The sequence below is a fragment of the Microcebus murinus genome, chromosome 16 (genome assembly GCF_040939455.1).
Source record: "Microcebus murinus isolate Inina chromosome 16, M.murinus_Inina_mat1.0, whole genome shotgun sequence".
NCBI lineage: Eukaryota > Metazoa > Chordata > Mammalia > Primates > Cheirogaleidae > Microcebus > Microcebus murinus.
Window position 1 is genome coordinate 12,777,613 of NC_134119.1, and position 20,791 is coordinate 12,798,403.

A 20,791-nucleotide genomic window follows, 5' to 3' on the forward strand; every position below is an offset into this window, starting at 1 on the left:
GCTCCGCCTCTGCACACCCGCAGTTCTGGGGAGGCGAGTGTGCCTTCTGCCCCGGCAAGGCAGGGTCCCTCTGCCTGCTCATTGCGGTGTGCAAAGCCCACGGCCAGTAGATTGCCTTCAGACCCCAGTGCCCAAACCCCAGTTGGTTTCTAACAAGGTGTGGAACTTTTTGCTCTCTAAGCTGAGAAGACACAGGTGAGCTTTAGGCGGGGTCTGATCCCGTGGTTTAAGAGTATCAGGATTTTATCGTAAGGCTTGAGGTCTCAGGACTGTGGCTGGCACTTCCAGGGACTCCGTGGCTCTTTGTTCGTGTCCAACAGGACCAAGAGCCTGTGTTTTCCCAGAACGCTGACGTTGTGAGATTCTTTCTGATTGGACCAGCTTGAGTCCCATGCCAGCCCCTGGACCCGTCACCAAGGCTAGCGTGTGCACTGTGCCAGTCAGCTCCTGTTCCGGGAGCAGCAGGTAGAGTTCAGCCCAGCCCCTGACCCCCAAGAGAAATCGAAGGCCGTCAGGAAGGATAGGAGGAAATGTGTGCTGAAGTGGCAACCACGGATTTTCAGGACACTGCTTTTGGCAAACAAAAACAACACAACTTTTTCCAGCCCTTCTGGCGAGTTAGGTTGGAATGCCCACTTTTTCCTCATTAGGGTAATGCCTTTCTCCTCCCACGCTGCCGTCTGGATCTGGCAGTGCTGGGGTTGCTTCCCCGCCCCGGCTTCTGCCATCTGCTGCAGACTTTTATAGAGAGGGTGGTGAGCCTTCTGCCCCTCCCCCTCCTGTTCTAGAATGCATCGGGGGAGGGGCACCTGTCCCTCATTGCAAGCCAGGGGCTTTGCCAGGGCTCCTGCTTGGAGCCTGTTTTCAGATGTGGCCCTGAGCACCCCGATTATCTCCACCCCTCTCCTCACACAGAGCTGGGGAGGGAGGTCAGCCGAGGGCCTGACCTTGGCCGCCGACCTTGGCCAGCCTCACGAGGGACCAGGGGCCTCTGTGGCCTGACGATGCGGCTTCCTGATCTTGTCCCTCCCCCACCCATCCCGGGCGCCTCTTGCAGGCTTCCCCTTGGCACCTCCAATTTTCCGGTCGCCTGGTCCAAACCCTTAGTGCCACTCCTGACTTCCTTCCTTTCACACCCCATGCGGTCCATCAGCAACCCGGCAGCTCTGGCTTCCACACGCCCAGAACACCCGTCAACTGCCACCGCCGCCGCCGCCTCCTCACCACTGTCCCCACCTTCCCCATGCCAGTGTGCTCCTTGGGGCTCCCCTTGCCACCCTGTGGTCTGTTCTCAACACAGCGGCCAGCAGGATCCTCTCAGGACCCCCTTCAGATGCTCTTTCTCCTGTGCTCTGTGGCTCCCACCCCGTTGGGGTCGCGGCCCCCAAAGCCACGTTGGGGTCCCAGCGTCCATCACGTCCCATGCCCCGGCCTCCCGCTCTCCCCAGTCAGCCCGCTCCAGCCACGGCGGCTCCTTCCCGCCTCTCAAGCATCAGCGGCACCTGGTACGTGCCCACCTGCGGCCTTTGCACTCGCTCTTTCCTTCTCTGGAAACTTCTCTCACACAGCTGCAGGGCCTGCTCGCCCACTGAGCTCAGGCCTTGCTCCAGTGCCACCTCCTCAAGGAAGCCTTCCATGACCACCCCGTCCCCCTCTTTATCCCCTCTCCTGCTTCACTGTCCCCCGGAGCCCTGTCGCCTTTGCTTATTGCCCACCCTCCTGTGTCGAGCCCCGCTCTGCCCCCCGCCCTCCCATCCCCCCTGCCTGGCTCTGGCTTCCTTATCTGGCTCTCTGGCCCTTCCCACCCCCTGCCGTGTCTTCTGCCCATTGGTCTCGACTGTCTCGCTTCTAGAATGGCAGCTCCGTGGAAACGGGGCCGTCTGTTCTGTTCCCTGCTGTGTCCCTGTGCCTAGAAGAGAGCCTGCCCCGTAGTAGGTGCTCAGTAAACCTTAGTGGGATGAGTGGGTGGAGCCACGTGTTACACCCGGGCCAGCAGCTGGCACCCCTCTTTTCTGTACTCCTCTCCTGCCCCATCCGCTCCCCCAACCCGGCCTTTCCTCCCCTGTCTCCTCGGCCCTCTGCGCACACAGGAGGGAGGGCTGGGACGCCTCCTCTGGCCCTGGTGCAGCTGGCCCTGCCTCCACAATGACAGCCTTCTCTCTGCTTGGCCCTCCTCCTGGTCTGCTCCCTGCTGTCTTCCTCTCCCCTGAGGGCGCACGCAGGCACGCACAGCCCCCTCCTTCCCTGGCCCAGCTGCCCATCTCCCCTCCCCCACCCCCTGTCGGGGTGACAACAGAGCCTCTCCATTCACCCCGTGGACAGCCCGCAGCAGGGGCCCCTCCCCCACGTGCCCAGGGAGGGCACGTGACCCAGGGCAACCGTGGGAGGCACAGATTTGCCGCGGCCATGTGCCTCCTCAAGCGGAATTTCTTTAAACTCTTATTTACTAGTCACTCGCTTTCTCCAAGACCATCAAGTTCCAAAACAAGCGCTCGCTTTGAGCAGGAGTCCAGAGCATCAGACTCTTCTTCAAACTTCCTGTGACCTTGACCTGAGACCCTGCCTCCTCTGGGCCTCAGTTTCCCCACCTATACAGCAGCGTTGCATACATGCACAAGTTCCCCGATGCCCATGATGTGACAGCACCCCGAGGGTCACGTGACCAGCGCCCACAGACCCGGGAGGACAGGCTCCCTGGGCTGTCAGGGGAAGTGGCCACGGGCGGGGACAGAGAGGAAGCTGGGGGTGAGGCTGGCGGGGCCGGTTGCTGTGTGGATCCAGGCAACGCCCTCTCGGCCCCAGCCCTCAGCTGGCGTGTTCCTTTACTAGGGTGCAGTAACAGTGCCACAAACTGGAAGGCTTTAGACAAAAGGAGTTTTCTCTCTCAGTTCTGGAGGTCAGAAGCCCCAAGTCGGGCGTCAGCAGGGCCGGGCTTCCTCGGCTGGCTCGGGCAGTGGGGCGGGAATCCCTTGCGCTCAAGCTCCTGGCGATCTCGGCGTCCTTGGCTGTGCCCACATCGCTCCCGTCTCCGCCTCTATCTTCTCTCCGTGAGTCTGTGTCCAAATTTCCCTCCTCTTGCAAGGACACCAGAGACCGGATTAGAGGCCCCCGCCCCAACAGCCCAACCTCATCTCGGCTTGATTTACCAAGACCGTATTTCCAGCAAGGTCAGATTCGCAGGTACCTGGGCAAGGCCGTGAGCGTGTGTTTGGGGGACTCGGTGCAGTGCACCACAGCTGGGTCCTTTCACACGTCGACCTCCTCCACGAAGGCTGCAGGGCCTCGGTGTCACACTGGAGCAAACACGCTGTCACCTGGGGTGTGGTCTTGAGTGTGGCACAACGTGGCCACCCAGCCGATCGGCTCCACGCGGATCCTTCCTGTTTTCAGCTGTAGTTTCACTCTAACAAAAGCAGGAATTAAAACAGCCATGGAGGTCAAAATAAAAATGAAGGGAAGGACAGCGTGGTGGGTAGATGCCTACACCCTGCCTCTGGGCCAGGAGGGGCGTCCAGGGAGTTTTCAGGGTATTTGCGGCCTTTCCCAGTCCTTTCCTGGGTGCCAGCTGCGACTCCCTGAACATTCTGGAAGGGGTAGGCTAGAGCCACGTGGCCCAGTACAGTTGCGGCTGGCCACAGGGAGCCATTTAACTTCAAGTTAATTAAAGTTAAATTAACATTTAGGTTCTCAGGTGCACTAGCCGCAATTCGAGTATTCCGTAGGCACACGTGGGCATCATAGTGGCGCAGACAGAACCCTTCCCTGGTGGCCGAAAGGTCTGTTGGATAGCGTGAGAATAGAGCCTCATTCAAGCAAAGTCTTTCTGGGGGAAGCCATGCAAATCTCCGAGGATAGAACGACAACAATAAAAACACTGGCTGTCATTATTACCGAGCTCCCTGGAGCCCAGACTATGAGTCAAGTGCTTTCCCCGATTCATCTTGTTTGATCCTGTGTCCTCCTCACTGTCCCCGTATCTGTCCCCTCTCGCAGCCCCGGCACCTTGATCTGTCTTCCCGACCTTCCCAATCCATCCTGTGTCTTGGGTCAGGGTCTTGGGATCTACCCTGGGCCTGTGGTCCCCGTCTGTGGCCAGGTCCCCTCCCTAGGCCAGCAACCCTGCGGGCATCCGTCTGTGCCGTCTGGGGAGTCGAGCATGGAAGGCGAAGGGGCTTCAACAAACGGAGGGAAACCGAGCTCCCCACGCACCGGCCCTTCCCAGGCCAAGGAGGGTCCTGCCCCCTGCCAAACCCCGGGAACCCTTCCTAGCTGGGGGTGTCAAACTGGAATGCGGGGTGGGGGAGCCAGGCAGGTAGCCTGAAGCAGAGAGGCAGGCCGGGCAGGGGAGGGGGCCCAGTTTTGAAATGTTTATTGTTAACTCTACTTTTTAAAAATAAATAAGTGAAAATGCCAGGCAGACCTACAGCAAACAGATGTGGTTCAGCACCCCCAGGCCACTGGTTTGCAAACGTTCTTCTAACCTGGCAGTTGTCAAGGGAGCACAGCGCCCCCTGGGGGTTAAAGTCTGTGAAAGCGTTGCTGGTCGGGCGATGCCGCTGGCTTCCTGGGACAAGGGGCCAGGGCCCTCGATGTCCTTCCTGCTCTGCACAGGAGCGCCCACACGACCCCGACTGCCTTGCATCTCACATGGCTTCTGAGTTTTCTACCAGATTGTTCATAGGGGTGGATTATTAATGTTTATTGTCTAAGCCTTGAACCTAAGTCTGTTTTATATATGAACACTAAAGGGCTTTGTTGCACAGTTTGTTAATATTGCCTGAATTTCCCGGGAATATACCTGATAAGAAAATGGAGAGAGTATCGCACTTGAACGCGAAACTCTTGCTGGAGTTACCCCTTATTTCCCAAAGCCGCGTCCCTGATGGCAGGGCCACCCGGAGCATTTGCATTGCAGATGCCGCACACTCACCCAGCTGCATCCGTAACTGTCACACTCCCAGGGAGTCTGCGTCTAGGTGCAGGCGTCTGACTATTCGTGGTGTCTCCTTGATGGATGTGCTGGAGGAATTTCAGGCTGAAATTTTTCTTTATTATAAATTGCTTTCCTTTCTTTTTCTTGTAGATTTCAGTTAGAGCATTATATTGATTTTTTTGGTAATGGTGTGCATAGGTAGCTTTTGTTACCTATAAATTTCCTATCAGGAAAATAGGCAAACTTCACAAAATATTTGTCGTAGCAATGGGACGTCAGTCTAATGGTGTTGAGAACAGCTCTTTGAAGGATCAGGTTAGCGTCAGATTGTTCCGAGGTGATAATTAAGTATGCACTGACGAACAGTCTCCTCAAGCCTTGTTCTGAGTGTCTGTTGTGGGTTTTCTCCCCCTCCCCTGGCCCATCCTTCTGGACAAAACCACACTTTAAAGGGGCAAAAAGATCTTAAGACACAGCTCGTCCTGATGGTGACTCAGCAGGCAATAAAACCTGTCGCTAGAGATGGGGGAGCCCTCCATACTGAGATAATTGCATTTCCAGGAAATGAATGGGCCCCGTCCTCATTTGCTGTAGCTGCGTGACCCTCCTAGGGAGCGGGTGGCTGAGGCCTGCATTTAATTAGAGGCATAAGCGGCCCGCCCCCAACGCCACAGCCGGGCCTGCTGCAGCCAGTCAGCGGGCCTCGGGGTCCTCTGCGGCCCGGCCTTCCTCAGTGGCAACAGCCTCACCAAAAACAGGCTGGCAGAAGACGGGGCCAGCCCCAGTCCTTGCCCCGGTGATGCACTTGTGCCCGCTTCTCCCCGGCAATCAGCCATTCTTCCTCCTCACCCGCAGCCAGAGGACACTTTGAGAGAAAGGAAATCTGACCATGTCACTCCCTGCTTAAAACGGCCTGGGCCTGCTCACCTCTCTGTCCACATCTCCCACCTCTCTCCCTTCCTTTCTGACAACATTCAGGCCACCCGGCCTCTTTGCTGTTCCTCAGACATTGCAAGGTCCTTCCTGCCCCAGGGCCTCTGCACTTGTCCTCATTCTCCTTCCATGAAGGACTTCCCCATCCATCCCCTCCTCCTCTCCGACCTTTGACCTTCCTATATCAGTGAGCACTCACCATCCCTGTCATTCTCTTCCCTGAAACCCTGCTTTAAGTTCTTTGGACTGACCATCCCATTGAAATTATCTTAGGTGTTTGTGAACTTATTTATAACTTGTTTTATTTGCTGTTCATCTGGCAGGTATTGCATACTCAATAAGATGTGGACAAATGGATGACTCTTAGGCCTTAGGCTTGAAGTTGGCAGAAAATGGGAACAAAATGGAATTTGGATTACTGTCTCACTTGTCCAGCATCAGGAAACATAATTGAAATTAGTTCAGGCAAACTTGGCTGGGTCCCAGTGCTCAAAGGCTGGCATCAGAACCCCATCTTTCTGTTTCTTGGATTTGCTTTCATTTGGGTTTGCTTTATTCTTAGGAAGGCTCCCCTTTGTGGTTGCAGGATTGCCCCTGTGGGTCCCATCTCACCAGTGTAGTGACCCTAGCCGAAAGAGAGGCCTCATCCCAATGACTCTAGCAAAATTCCCAGGGGAGGCTCTCATTGGCTCAGCTAGGGTCATATGTCTCACCCTTAACCAATCACAGAGGCCAGGGGAGATGGGATACCCTGATTGGCTGGGCCCAGATCACGTGCCTAATCCAGGAGTGGGAGCTGAAAACAGCCTGCCCAGAACAGGTTGGGCTGAAAGAGGGAAAAGTTGGTTCCCTCTATTTGGTAAGTGAAGGCACAGTTGAGAAAAGACAGGAGAATGGATGCTAGACAGAAAAATAAAACAAATGTCTGCCACAGAAACCCAGAAACAACTTCCCCTCAAGGGACAAGTGGGAGGAGAACATTTCTCCTGGCCCCTAGCTCTTTTTTTTTTTTTTTTTTTTTTTTGGAGACAGAGTCTCACTTTGTTGCCCAGGCTAGAGTGAGTGCCGTGGCGTCAGCCTAGCTCACAGCAACCTCAAACTCCTGGGCTCAAGCAATCCTCCTGCCTCAGCCTCCCAAGTAGCTGGGACTACAGGCATGCGCCACCATGCCTGGCTGATTTTTTCTATATATATTAGTTGGCCAATTAATTTCTTTCTATTTATAGTAGAGACGGGGGTCTCGCTCTTGCTCAGGCTGGTTTCGAACTCCTGACCTCGAGCAATCCGCCCGCCTAGGCCTCCCAGAGTGCTGGGATTACAGGCGTGAGCCACCGCGCCCGGCCCCCTAGCTCTTTCTGCTTCGAGCACAAGATGCCGCCTTACTGCAGAATCACTTCCCCACTTTCCTCGTTTGCTTCCCACAGTTCTCAGTTCAGCAAGATCTCATCTCAGGAACCCATAACTTATACAGCATTGATTTATCACTCTGTGCAGTGATTTGCATTTGGTGTCTTTGCAAAAGCAGAAGAAAGAGACTCCTACCGTAACCTTGCAAGCAGCCCGAAGTTAAAAGAATCCAGTTACAGAATATCAGAAATGCCCCAGCCCTGAGAGCTTTGGGGCTCTGGGTTTATTTAATGCATTTCTTCCCAGCCCTACCTCCTCAGCCAGTTTGTCTGCCAAAAACACAAAGACTTCAGTCCTGTGGCATTTCACATCTAATATTTATAGTGTTCTAGAGTTTGCAAAAGGGCTCCCTTCTCATTTATCACTGTTCCTTAGGAAACTTCAACTTCCCGCTAGAAGGTTAGTGGGATTATTCTCTGCTTTCCAGACCAGGAGCCCCAAGAAACCAAATGACATGGTGAAAGTCACCCAATTCAGACTTCTAATGTCAGGGGGTAGCATCAAAACTCAGCCTGGATCAACTCACTTTCTATTTTGGACCCCTTGGGACCAAATTGGGATCTTGCAAAATGGCAGCCAACAGCCTAAGTCCACACTTCAACCTCAAATATGTTCTGTTGGAGTTATAAGTTACTTTTTAAAATCTGGAAATTTCACCAAAATCCAGATTCCAAGCTTCTGTTAAAAAAAATGATGATGATGATGAAATCCAGATTCCAAGTTTCTCTTAAAAAAAAAATGATGATGATGGTGGTGGTGGTGGTGGTGGTGGTGGTGGTCGTCGTCGTCTTGCCAATGTTGGTAACCTTTCTGCATGGAAGAGCATCAGTAAACTACAGCCCATAGGAGTCTGCCACCAGTTTTTATAAATTTTATTGGGACACAGCCACACCCATTACTTTATGTACTGTCTGTGGCTGCTTTTGCTCTGTGGCAGCAGAGTTGAATAGTTGCAACAGAGACCTGTGGCTGCAAAGCTGAAAATATTTAGTCTGGCCCTCTATAGAAAAAGTTTGCTGACCCCTCCTAGGTGGCACTGTCCTGCTGGATTTGTGTCACAGCTACTTCCAGTATTTGTTAGCATTTAGGTAGAGCTGTGGGCGCTTCAGTCCCCAAGTTACAGTGGTTTAGAAATGACAGATGCTAATTCCTCTCTCGTTTGAAAAGTCTGGGCATAAACAGCCCAAGGGTGACAATGCAGACACGGTGTGGGCCTCAGGCTGCTTCAGTGATGTGGTCCCATCTTCCTGGGTTATCCTTGTCCAGAATGGCTCCTGCCTTGTCTACACCCAGTCAGCAGGAAGCAGAAGACACAGGGAGGCGCACCCTCTGAGGGGCGTTACCGGAAGTCACGTGCCACTCCGTGTACGCCTCCAGCACGTAGAAGGAAACACACAGAATTACAAAGCAAGCCGATCATATCAATGTGCACTTTCAAAATATTTCACAAACAGTGAAATGCATGCTTCTTTACACATGAAATGGCATGTTGTCTTTATTTGATCACTGATAGGTCTGATGATGTCCATGATTTCAAAGTAGGACGGGCTTAAATGATACTTCAGTGTTAACTGTGACACACTATGGAAATACCTGTGATTTCCATTGACCATAAAGTCCCAGGAACTGCTGTTACTGTGGTTTGTTGCCTTCGTTTGTTATTGAAGGGGATACTAGTTAGAAGTTAATGAAAATGAACATTTTCTTTTCCCATCCAAGTCCACGGACTGCCTGAATTCTGTCTCCAGACAGCAGATGAAGAACCGCTTCCTTAGGCGATCTCACTCAATTCCGTGACATTAAATACTTTCTAAACGCTCACAGCTCCCAAATTTCTACCCCAGCCCAGACCTTTTCCCTGAACCTGGTCCCATATCTCTAGCTGCCCGCCCTGTCTCCACCTGGATGACTCACCTGCGTCTCAAGGTCAACGTGTCTGGCTCTTACCGTGCCCCTTTGCTAGATAAGGGCGAATCTGTCCTCCTCCTTGCTCAGGTCAAAAACCGGGAGCTGTCCTTGCCTCCCCTCACTGCCGTCCCATGCCACATCAGCAAATCCTGTGGGTCCCACCTGCAAAATCTGCCTGCAGACAACCACACGCTCCTGCCCCAGCTGGTCAGGGCCTCACAGTCTCCCTCCTGAGTCTCCGTGAGAGCCCCCCAGCACTGCCCTTCCCTGCCTGGGACTGTCCTCCATCCTAGAATGCAGACTCCGGGAAGGCGCGGCGTTTTTGCTTCTTTGTTAATTTTTTCTGTTTTGTTCACTGATGTCCCGAATGCCTGGAAGCTTGCCTGGCACATAGGAGTGCTCGTTTAACGTTTATTGAATGAATGAATTTATAACATCATGATAAATAGTATTATGATAAAAACAAGAATCGACTTTGTCAGGCAGGCACGTCATTATCCCCATTTTATGGTTGGGAAAACTGAGCCAGTAGGTATTATAGCTGGATTTAGACCCAGGCTGTCAGCTCCAGAGACAATGCTCGGCCCTCATGCCTGCCCACCTCCCAGGGTAAAATGATCTCTCCAACCCTACACTTCTGGAAAGGCTGATCTGATGCTCTCTGGGCTCCTACCTGTGTTCTCCTTCCGATGCTTCCAGAAAGGCAAAGAGCTCAGGTCCTGGGAACAGCCCTCCGGCCTGGAATCCGGCAGGGAGGACTTTGGGGGTCGCCTGAACCCACTGGAGAGCAGGATCTCTCAGAGAATGAGGCCTCCTTGGCCCATGTCAGCAGATTAAGAACAGCCTCAGTTTCTCTACCTGTAAAATGGGAGCACAAAAAGGATCTCCATCATTGGGCTATTGTAGATCATCATCATCATCATTGTCATCATCTAAATCAGTGTTTCTCAAAGTGTGATCTTAGGAACACTAAGCCCTAAACTATTTTCATGACAATATCAAAACATTATTTGCCTTTTTACCCTCATTTTCTTGCATGGGTAGAGTAGAGTTTTCTAGCACATACATAATGTATCTACAGTTATCTAAAAAGGGTATTAAAATAATCCTCCCTCTTCCTGGGCTTTTCACGTTACACAACCGAGACAACGTATCGCAGCAAAGCCAGTGCAGAAACATGAGAATCAGCTGCCTTCCCTTAAACCAGACATTAAACAGATTTACAAAAATGTGCTAGCTGGTTCCTCTCACTAAGTTTATTTTGTTTTGAGAAAATATTTATTAGTTTTTAAAATGTATGCTAACAAGTAGTGGGTTGATTGCTATTACTTTTAAATAAGTTAGCATTTGTTTAAAGTTCCCGTTTTTCATGTCTAACGTAGTAACTATCGCTAGATATAACCGACACCAGAAGGACTTTTGGGTTCCTGGGTAATTCTGACCCCACGTTTGAGAAGTAGTGCCGGGGCCTCACGCCGGCCCTGAGCATACCCACAAACGGAAGTCACATACCATGTGGGTGAAGCAGATCCAGATTCAGCCGGCCGGACACCACAGAGCCAGAGACGACAGTGTGACAGTCCTCCACGGCGTCGCTCAGAGGGTGGGCGCTGGGTGATGACCAGCAAGAATCAGCCGTGGGCGCCGCGGGCCTCCCGTGACCGGGTGTTCGTTGGCTCAGTCATCGCCTCATTTATGCCCCGCATGTTTACCGAGGCCTCGCTGCTTACCGAGCGCTGTTCTCGATGTAGGGGATGTAGGGCCAAGGCGGGAACAAGGCGCAAAAGCCCCTGCCCTCGTGGAGCTGATGCCCTAGCTGGGGAGCAGGTGGGAAAAACCAGGAGACAATAAATGTGGCAGGGAACAAGAGGGAGAGCCCGGGGCGTGCAGAGGCCACTTGACCAGGATGGCTCGGGCCGTACCCCAGTAAGGTAACCCTGAGCACATCCCGGGAAAGGCAAGGAAGCAGTCCATACAGGTGTCTGGGGGAGGAGATGCCACTAGAGGGAACGGCAGGGCAAAGGCCCTGGGGCAGGAATGAGGGTAAGGCGAGGGCGGCTAGCAGAGGAAGAGGCCACTGTCCCTGGAACAGAGCAGCCCAAGGGGAAAGTGGGGGGAGGTGAGGCCAGGGAGGGGGCTGAGGACAGTCATGGGACCGTGCCGGGCATGAGGAGGACTTTGGATTTTAGTGCAAGTGTGATGTGGAGCCACTGAAGGGTTTTGAGCGGAATGGTGGCTTGATCCGATGTGGGATTCGACAGATCCTTCTGGACTGCAGGTTGCAGGGAGGAGGTTCCAGGCAGAGAAGGTGGTGGCTTGGGCCAGCTGGCGCCGGGGAGACGGTGGGCAGTGGTCAGACCTGGCTTGTTCTAAGGGCGCGGTGCGCCGGCGTTCGGACGTGGCGGGGGGAGCCGCTGAAGACCCCCGCAGAGCCTGGCCTGCGCCCTGGCGCTGCTGATTGAAGGAAAATATTAAGTGTGCGGCGGTCCGAAGGGTGCATAGAAATGGCCACACGTGTGGAACAGGCAGGGGGACGGCTGGAATGTGGACATTGTCTGGGGAGGGAAAGACCCCTCCTTGTGTTTCCCAAACCCCCTGCGTGTGCAATGCAGCAGATAGCTTCGGGAAGGACGGGCTTTCCACAGCGCTCTGCTTCGTTTCTCACCGACCTTTCCGCAGTGCCCTGGCAAACGTCGTTTGTTGTCGTTGGCTGCGCGGCCCGGCCCGGCCTTGCTAACACACGTGTGTCGTGCTCAGCCGGCTTCTTCGTGCAGCATGTACATGCCTCCCCGAGCTCGTTACTGGAGTCCCGGAGGGGCCTTGCCATTTTCCAAAACGGTGTCACATCTGGTTTCTAACAGCCCTTTTTATTTCTCCAGAGGCCCGGTTTCCATCCCCCTCCCTGAGAAAGGAAAGCAGGCTGTGCTTTGGGGACTCACGGTGCCTTTTCGCATTCCTTATGCGGGGCGTGATCTCTTGTGTTGCTGCTCCCATTTTATAGATGAGTCACCGAGGTGGGGACAGGAGCACGCTCGTGCCGAGGAGGCAGAGGCCACTGACTCTGGACGCCGGGATCTGCAAAGCTCCCGCCCGCACTGCACACTCGCGCAGCTCTTTTAACTGCGCGCCCTGGCTGGGTTTCCCGCCCTCAGCGCTGCCGGCGCTTTGGGGCCAGGTCGCCCGTTGCTGTGGGGCCGTCCCGTGCTTGGAGGATGTTTCGCAGCGTCCCTGGGCCTTACCCACGAGATGCCGGTGGCACCTCAGGTCATGATGGCCATAAATGTCTCCAGACATCGCCCAGTGCCCCCCAGGCCGTGTTGGGGGGGATCACCCCTGGTTGTCCGCATTTATGCCCAGTGTGCCCGGCACACAGACGTGCTTCGGGTTGACAGCTCCACCCTCCCTTTACCTGTGCGACGTGTGGAGTGCCGGCCCCCGCGGGTGCTGTGCCGAAATCCCTTCCAGTGAGACACGGAGCTACACGGAGCTGCTGCTTCTCCAGGGAGGGGCTGGGCTTAAGGCATGGCGGGGGGGGGGGCGGGTCCGCCTCGCACGGCCTGCGTCCCTCAGCCCAGTCCACTGCCAGCCGTCCTGCCAGCCGCTGCCCACCCTGTGCCCACTCCTGGCCGGGCGCGGGCTGTGGCTGCAGCGCCCCGACAAGGCCCCTTCCTCCCGGGCCCGGCACCCTGCGTGGGGAGAGGAGGACAGACAAGAAGACAGGCGCACCCGCGGGTAGCGTCAGAGAGTGCCGAAATAAACAGCCCGGTGAGCAGACAGAGTGGAGTGACCGCGGACAGCTCCTCAGAGGAGGTGGCATCTGACCAGAGGTCACGGTGGGGAGGAGCCAGTCCACGTGCTGAGGGAGGAGACAGGTGTCCCCGGTAGAGGGAGGGGCGTGCGAACGCCCCGAGGTGGCAGAGCTTGGCACGTGTGAGGAGCAGGAGGGCTGGCGTGTCTGGAACAGAGTGGCCGGGGGGCACGTCACGGAAGGAGCAGTGAGTGGGTCTTTGGGAGTGGCGGGTTCTCGGGAGGCAGGGGTGGGGCAGCAGTCTCGGCGGGAGCTGGCGGGGGCCAGGAGATGAGGGTGGAGAAGCAGGTGCGTTTCTGTCTCTTTTTGGATTTTGTCACCCCTGTGGGTGCGTCTCTCATTTGGATCCCCAAACCTGGAGCACAGAAGGGCTGGGAGCAGGGGGTCTAGGCCTGACTGCAGCTTCTGAACAGCGGCGTCATCTGGCCCTTCCTTCTGCCTCTGTGTCTCCTGTCCCAAGATCCAGAGCCCCAGGGTAGAGTCCGACTGGCCAAGCCCTTGGGTGCAGAAAGGCCCCTGGACTGACAACTGGGACTTTGTACTCAGGAGATGCCCAAATGCAGGGGTTGTGGCTCTTCAGGGGTTACCCAAAAGAAAAACTGTGTGTGTATGTGTGTATTTATTCATATGTGTGTATGTGTGTATCCGTGCATATATGTGTATGTGTGTATTCATACGTATGTATGTAGTCGTTCCAGACTATGAGGGGAAACTGCCAAACAGAAATGCATAACTAGGCCAGGCACGGTGGCTCACACCTGTAATCCCAGCACTTCAGGAGACCACGGCAGGAGCATCGCTCGAGCCCAGGAGTTCAAGGTTGTGGAGAGCTATGATGACGCCACTACACTCCAGCCTGGGCGACAGAGCCTGGCTCTGTCTTAAAAAAAAATGCATGAATATTTAACGGAATGCCAACCGCATGTAGCACGATTCAACAAGTGAACTCTGGAACATTGCGATCTTATGTATTATCAATTATCTCTCGTGTGGGATGTGGTTTAGATGGTGTGGGGTGCTGGAAGTTGCCAATGTCCTTAAAACAACCCCGTGGACGTTTCCACGCAGACGGCCCATCCAGGGGGAGGGAAGTTACCGGCTCGGCCCTGAGGGTGTGCCGGGTACCGTCCCACCGTCCGTGTACACCCTGGCACAGCCCCCACGACAGCAGCAGGCAGTGGCACGCTGTCATCGTTGCCAACGGAAGCACAGAGGGGCGAAGTCACTTGCGTGGGGTCCCACAGTTGGGAGGTGGCAGGTCCAGGATTCAAACTCAGACCCTCCGGCTACAGAGAAACCCCGGGCCACCGTGGCCGCCTGTGTCACGGGGCAAAGGAGACTAGATGCTGGGGTACAAAACAACATCGTCCCTACACTGGCCAACGCGGCAGGGACATGTGTCACCAGCAGGAGAGCTGACCCTGAGGCCCCGTCGTTTCTGGTTGCTGAAACCCTCCGTCTCCGCCTGGCCTTCGCCCGCTTGGCACTCGCGACGCCGCCTCCCTGCGCCCTCCACACCAGGTTCGCCGCCAGCCCGTCTCGGCCCCCGCTCGCCGCGAGACACAGCTTTTACAGACCACAAATGCGATTATTACGAGGCAATTTCAGCGAGTTTCGGGGCTGGGAGAGATAACAGAAGGGCCTGACCCTCCCATCAGACTCCGAACTGTTCCCCGGCAGCACTTAACCCAGACAAGCGGGCTGGCACAGCCAGCAGGGGAGCGGCCGCGGGGATGGCGCACCTGCCGGGCCAGGGGCAGGGCAGAGGTAGACCCGCCCAAGGGCTGGTGCTCCCCTCGCAGCGGGGTGGGGAGAGGGGGACCCCACACCAAAACAACAATAGCAACAAAAGGTGGAGTGACAGGGTTTAACCGGTTTGCATAACTCAGCGTTTCTCAACTTTGGCACTACTGACGTTTTAGGGTCAATAATTCTTTGTTGTGGGGCTGTCCTGGGCGTTATAGGATATTCACCAGCATCCCTGGCCTCTGCCCGCCGGACGCCACGGCACCTGCCCACCCAGTGGCGACAGGCAGAAGGGTCTCCAGTGCCCAGTGTTCTGCGTGATTGAAAGCCACTGATATAACTGAAAACAGTAGCATCGGAGGTGGCTTCAGGCAAGAGTGGACCCCCAGGGCTCAAACCAGCATCTCTGTCTCCCCCCCCCACCCAGCCCTCCCCGTCTCTCCCCTCTGCTTTTTTCCATATTGCTTCAAATGGAGACTTTTCCCTCTAGATGGCAAGATAGCTGCCAGTGGCTTCAAGTTTATATATCCCACCAGCTCCAAGCCGCAGGGAAGAACTTCTCTCTTCTAGTAGCTCCCCCAAAATCCCAGGGCGGACTCTCTCCGTTGGCCCAACTTGGGTGTGTGCCTTTCCCTGATCCCCTTGCAGTGGCCGGGCCAGTGCAGGGCTCTGATTGGCCGGTCAAGCATTGTGCCACATCCCTGGAGTCAGGAGTCAAGGTCAGTCCTTGTTGCCCCAGTACAGAAGGGTGGGTACCCCAAGGACCATGGTCAGGACCAGGCAGGCCAGACAGCAGCAGTCTGCGCCACCAGGGTACCTTTTCAGCCCGGCGCCTGGTGCTTGGGAGGCAGTAAGATGCCTCCCTTCAACCGATGCCAGCCCTGCTTCCTGGGCCCTTCCTGGCCGGGCATTAATTCCCCCTAATCTGCCTGCCAAATTGCTCTACCCCCGCACCAGCCCCCAGTTTGTCTCTCCTCTCCCACCGTCCGGGCCTCCAGAGCACAGCAAATGCAAGCTTCCCGGGCACCGGCCACGGTTTGGGCTGCACTTTTAATCTTGGTTTTAATTCCGGCTCATTCTCTTGGCTGCATCTCCCAGCCCTGGAGCCCCAGGGCCCGTGCTAATTTGCTTCTCCCACCTCAACCGGTGCCGGAATAACCATTTTAAAAACTGCCTTGGGGAAATCTAATCAAATGAGAGCAAAATCTAATTTGGCACTAAAAGCCTCTGACTGAAGCCCTGTTTTCTAGGGCCTCGTGGAGCCTGAATAATAAACTCTTTCTGGGCTTTTTAAGGGTTGGGGGTTGAAGAGAGGAAAGAGATGTGAAAGAGGAGATTCTAGCGGAGGAAGTGGCTCCGGACACTCCGACACCCGTGCACGGGATGGCAGGGGAGGGCTTCGGGGGCAGGGGGAGGACCCCCACACTCCGCCCCCGCCAAGAAATGCGCGTCCCCCCAGCCAGCTGAGAAGTTAAGCCCATTGGCATCCAAGCTGAGCCTCCGGACATCGGCCCAAATCTTCAGGCACAAACCGGCAGGATGACTGGCCGTGGACTCGGAGGGCCCAGGAGAGAACCCAGTTCAGGGAGCCTTTTTTCCTCTGTGTTTTCGTTTACTCTTCTGCAATCTGAGGGGTGGGTGACATTCTGTGCTGCTGAAATGACTTGTGGTCCTGGGTTCCTTTCAGAATGGATCAAGAGCTGTAGGCCTGCTTCCGGGAAAACGCACATAAATGCCAACCCTGGCATGTAATATTGCAGGGGTGGGCCGCTGCGAGGGTGCCCGCCATGCTTCTGGTGGCTTCTCATCGTGGCCTCTGGGAGCCTGCACCATCCAGCCGTCTTCCCTGCTATGTCACCTGCTTCCTCCTGCACTGTCCTCCTTAGGGTTCCTAAAATGCCCTCGGGTATGTTCCTGCCTCAGGACCTTTGCACCTGACGGTCCCGCTGCCTAGAGTAGCTTCCTCGATTCCCTTCGTCATTCCCCAGAGAGGCCAACATGACCTCGCAGGCCAGGGGTGCCTGTCTCTGTCCTGTCATTCTCCTTTCTCTTCTTCACCACCGACTACATCATCTTCATTGGTCTCCGCCCCCTGGAACGTCAGCCCACGAGGGCAGGGATCCTGGTGGTCTCATGCGCGCCTGTGTTTCCAGTGCCTGGCGCAACTCCTGGCATACTATAGGTGTCTAATAAATGGTTGTTGAATGCATATGTGAATCCGTACACACCCCGGGCAGCATTGCCCGAGCTGCATCAGTTGCAGGTCCTGCCGCCTCGATCCTGGCTGTGCCCAGGGGAACACTGATTCTGTTGTTTACTTTTTCCCCTAAACGGTTTCACTCTTTTGACTTCAGTCTTTTCAAAAGGAAACTTCTGTATCCCACCAGTATTATTATCCGTGAATAGGAAGTGTCGGGGCTCTATGAGGGGGCTTATTAAATCTAACCCTCTTCCTCGTTGAGGTTCTGAACCAACTAAGAAATAAAACTAAGGACTCAAGGTGAAAGCCAACGCAGCGCTTCGATGGCTCCGGTGGAGGCTAGGTTTGAGGTCACGGCTTCCTTCGGGCACTTGGGCTTCCTGGCTAAACTCCAGAGGTCAGTAGTGGGAAGCAGAGTCCACACCCCTCCTCCCACCCTGACAGGGCAAGCCTCCTTGAAACTGGCCCTCCCTGGGGGCAGCTCGCCCCAGAGGAAAAGCAAGGGATGGATTGGGTTATGTGTACCCAATTTGGCCCTCCAGACCCACCAGTCATGTATGCTAGGGGTCAGCAAACTATGGCTTCTGGACCAAATCCGGCCCTCCATCCATTTTTGTAAATAAAGTTTTATTAGAACAGAGCCCCATCCACTTATTTATGTCTTGACTGTGACTGTTTCCTACAACAGCAAGTTGAGGCATTGCCACAGAGATCGTCTGGCCCACAAAGCCTAAAATATTCACTGTCTGGCCCTTTACAGAGAGGTTTGCTGGCTCCAGCTGTGTGTCGTCCCTCCCTAACAGGAGAGGTGTGGAACAGAGCAAGAGCCCAGGAGTGTTCCAGGAGCAGAGCTGCCTCACACAGAGGGCAGAGTCAGAGGTGGGGAACAAGGTCATCAGGTTTAGGAGATCTTGTTTCCTGAGCTACATTTGATCTCCAGGGGCCTTGCCAGCTCTCACAGTATGCCTCTAAAGAACTTAGGGGTGAGGCGGGCACGATATCTCACGCCTGTAATCTCAGCACTTTGGGAGGCAGAGGCAGAAGGATCACTTGAACCCAGGAGTTTAAGACCAGCCTGGGGGCCAGGCCCAGTGGCTCACGCCTATAATCCTAGCACTCTGGGAGCCTGAGGTGGGCGGATCACTCAAGATCAGGAGTTCGAAACCAGCCTGAGCGAGACCCCATCTCTACTAAAAATAAAAAGAAATTAATCGGACAACAAAAATATATATATAGAAAAAATTAGCCAGGCATGGTGGCGCATGCCTGTAGTCCCAGCTACTCTGGAGGCTGAGACAGGAGGATTGCCTGAGCCCAGGAGTTTGAGGTTGCTGTGAGCTAGGCTGACGCCACAGCACTCTAGCCAAGGCAACAGAGAGAGACTCTGTCTCAAAAAAAAAAAAGAAAAAGAAAGAAAGAAAAAAAAGACCAGTCTGGGCAACATAGCAAGACCCCATCTCTACAAAAGATTTAAAAGTTACAGGTGTGGCTATAGTCCCAGCTACTGAGGAGGCTGAGGCAGGAGGATTGCTTGAGCCCAGGAGTTTGAGACTACAGTGAGCTACGATGACACCACTGCACTCCACCCAGGGTGATAGAATGAGGCCCTGTCTCAAAAAAAAAAAAAAAAAAAAAAACACTGAAAGGTAAGATGCTGGAGGGCCAATGACAGGCGGAGTTATGGAGTTACTTAAATAAGATCAAGGTTTCTCAGCTTCGGCACCACTGACATTTTGTTCTGGACCATTCTTTGTAGTCGGGGGAAGAGGGGCTTCCCTATGCATTGGAGGATGTTTAGCAGCATCCCTGGCCTCCACCCACTAGATGCCAGTAGCACCCCAAGTTGTGACGAAATCGAAGATGTCTCGGGACGTTGCCAGGCGTCTCCTGGAGGGCAAAGTCGCCCCCAGCCAAGAGCTGCTGCTGTAAGGGGTGGAAGCAACAGGGCATCTCGAACACGCCGTGGTCCAGGGGAAGAGGGACGCAGGCCGTTAGCGTGCCTGGAACTTTTCTGCGCCTCCTACCCCAGCGGTCTCTCAGTCAGTTGCTCCCGACCCCCGGCCGGAGACGCAGGGTCGCCCACCGCCTGCCCACCGCCTAACCGCGTTTCGCTCTGTAGCACTGGCTGGGACGCGGAGACGGGACAGCTGTTTCCCCGCCCCTCCCCAGGGTGCCAGGTTCTTCCTGTTATTTCTGCTCTGTCCTCCCACCCTGGGCCTTATCCCCAGGCTGCTGGGCGATCCTCCCTCCTGTTCTGCCTCCCTGTGTGCCCAGGCCCTTCCAGCGGGCGTTTGACCAGCCCTCCCTCGGGCCCTCGCTGCCCGGCCCTGCCCGCGGGCGCCGCGTTATCAAACGTGCTTCCCTTTGCCTTGGGGACTCGGGAGTCCAGCCGCTTGGGTTCCTACGGGGCCTTCCCACTCCTGGGCAGTGCCAGCCACCGCCGGATCTCCAGGAAAACGCCCGTGGAAGGGTCCCGCTCCGTCTCGGCTCTCCTGGGCCAGGCCCCCCGCCCTGGGCAGCTCTCCGCTTTCCCGACGTCCCCTCCCGTCTTTCTGTCGTTCTCGTCCGTCCCGTCTCGGATTCCCCGCCGGCACTCCCTGAGCACTCGCCATGCACAAGGCACGGCGCCAAGCAGCCTGCCCGAAAGATCTCCTTAGTCCCTGCAGCCACCGTCCCGTGCTCGCCGCGCAGCCGCGGGTGTCCCGGAGCCCCAGTGCGTGCCCATCGGGAAGCAGAGGCTGGGATAGGACCCCTACTCTGGGAAAACACTCCCATGTTTCCCCGTTTCTTAAAAACGGCTTCGTAGGTTGTAATTATTAAAAATTATACACAGTCACTAGAGGGAAAAACAGAAAAGGGTCACGCAGAAGATACTGTCTTTCACCTCATCACAGAGAGTTTTCGGTATAGCCCGAAGAATTAGGGAGATTTTTTTTCAGTAAGCTTTGTTGTGATGTCAAGCATGGATGTGCGCAGGTGAACTGCTCCCGGATGTGCAGGTCAGTGAGGAGTCGCCCACCGGACCACCTGTGTTCCCGCGAGAAATAGAGCAAGAACCCCCCGTGCCGCTGCCGGCGCATCTGCCCTGTGTCAGGAGAACCAGTTTGCATTCTGACACCACAGATCAGTTTTGCCTGTTTTTGACTTTCATGTAAATGGGATCGTGCAGCATGTGTTTTTATCCGGTTTATTTCTCTTAACATTATCAGGTGGTTGAGCTGCATCCACGTTCTTAAATGTAACACTAGGTCTCTCTTGTTTCTCTGTGGTTTTCTACTGTAGAAATATGCAGCAGTTCCATGTACCCTTTCTCTGGTTGACAAACATTTAGTTTGTTTCTAGTTATTTGCTGTTACGCATGTGCTGCTATGAGCATGCCTCACACGTGGCTTTTGGTGAACATATGAATACTTTTGGGTAAGCTTCCAAGATTGAAATCGCTGAGTGAGAAGTTATGAACGTGTTTAGCAGACACTGTCAAAGACTTTTCCACAGTGGCTGGGCCAGTGGCACACCCACCAGCAGTGTGTGAGGGTTCAAATCGCCCCACGTGCCCACCAACATTTTCGTATTGCCAAATTTTTTAATGTTAGCCATTCTGGTCGCTGTGCAGTAGACAAAATTCAAAAGGCCCATAAACTTGAATGGAAAAAAGCTGACACCCTGGTTTTCACTAACCTACTGCCCACACTTAGCGTTCGCTTCCATTTTGAACGTAGACCACAAACCACAGTACGGCAGCAGAGCCTGTAACTTTGTCATCCGTAGAAGTCCCTGATATTTTAATATCCCACTGCAGTTGTTGCATAGGTCACAAAATCAAATGTTTTCGCTCGGCACTACTTAGAAATGATCG

The 20,791-nt window shown here is 54.7% G+C and overlaps 1 protein-coding gene across 1 annotated transcript in view; it reads left to right on the forward strand.

Annotated features, from left to right (window-relative positions):
• The window catches only part of SULF2 (sulfatase 2), a 102,836-nt gene that overhangs the window by 46,892 nt on the left and 35,153 nt on the right, over nucleotides 1-20,791 (forward strand). The window lies entirely within an intron of this gene.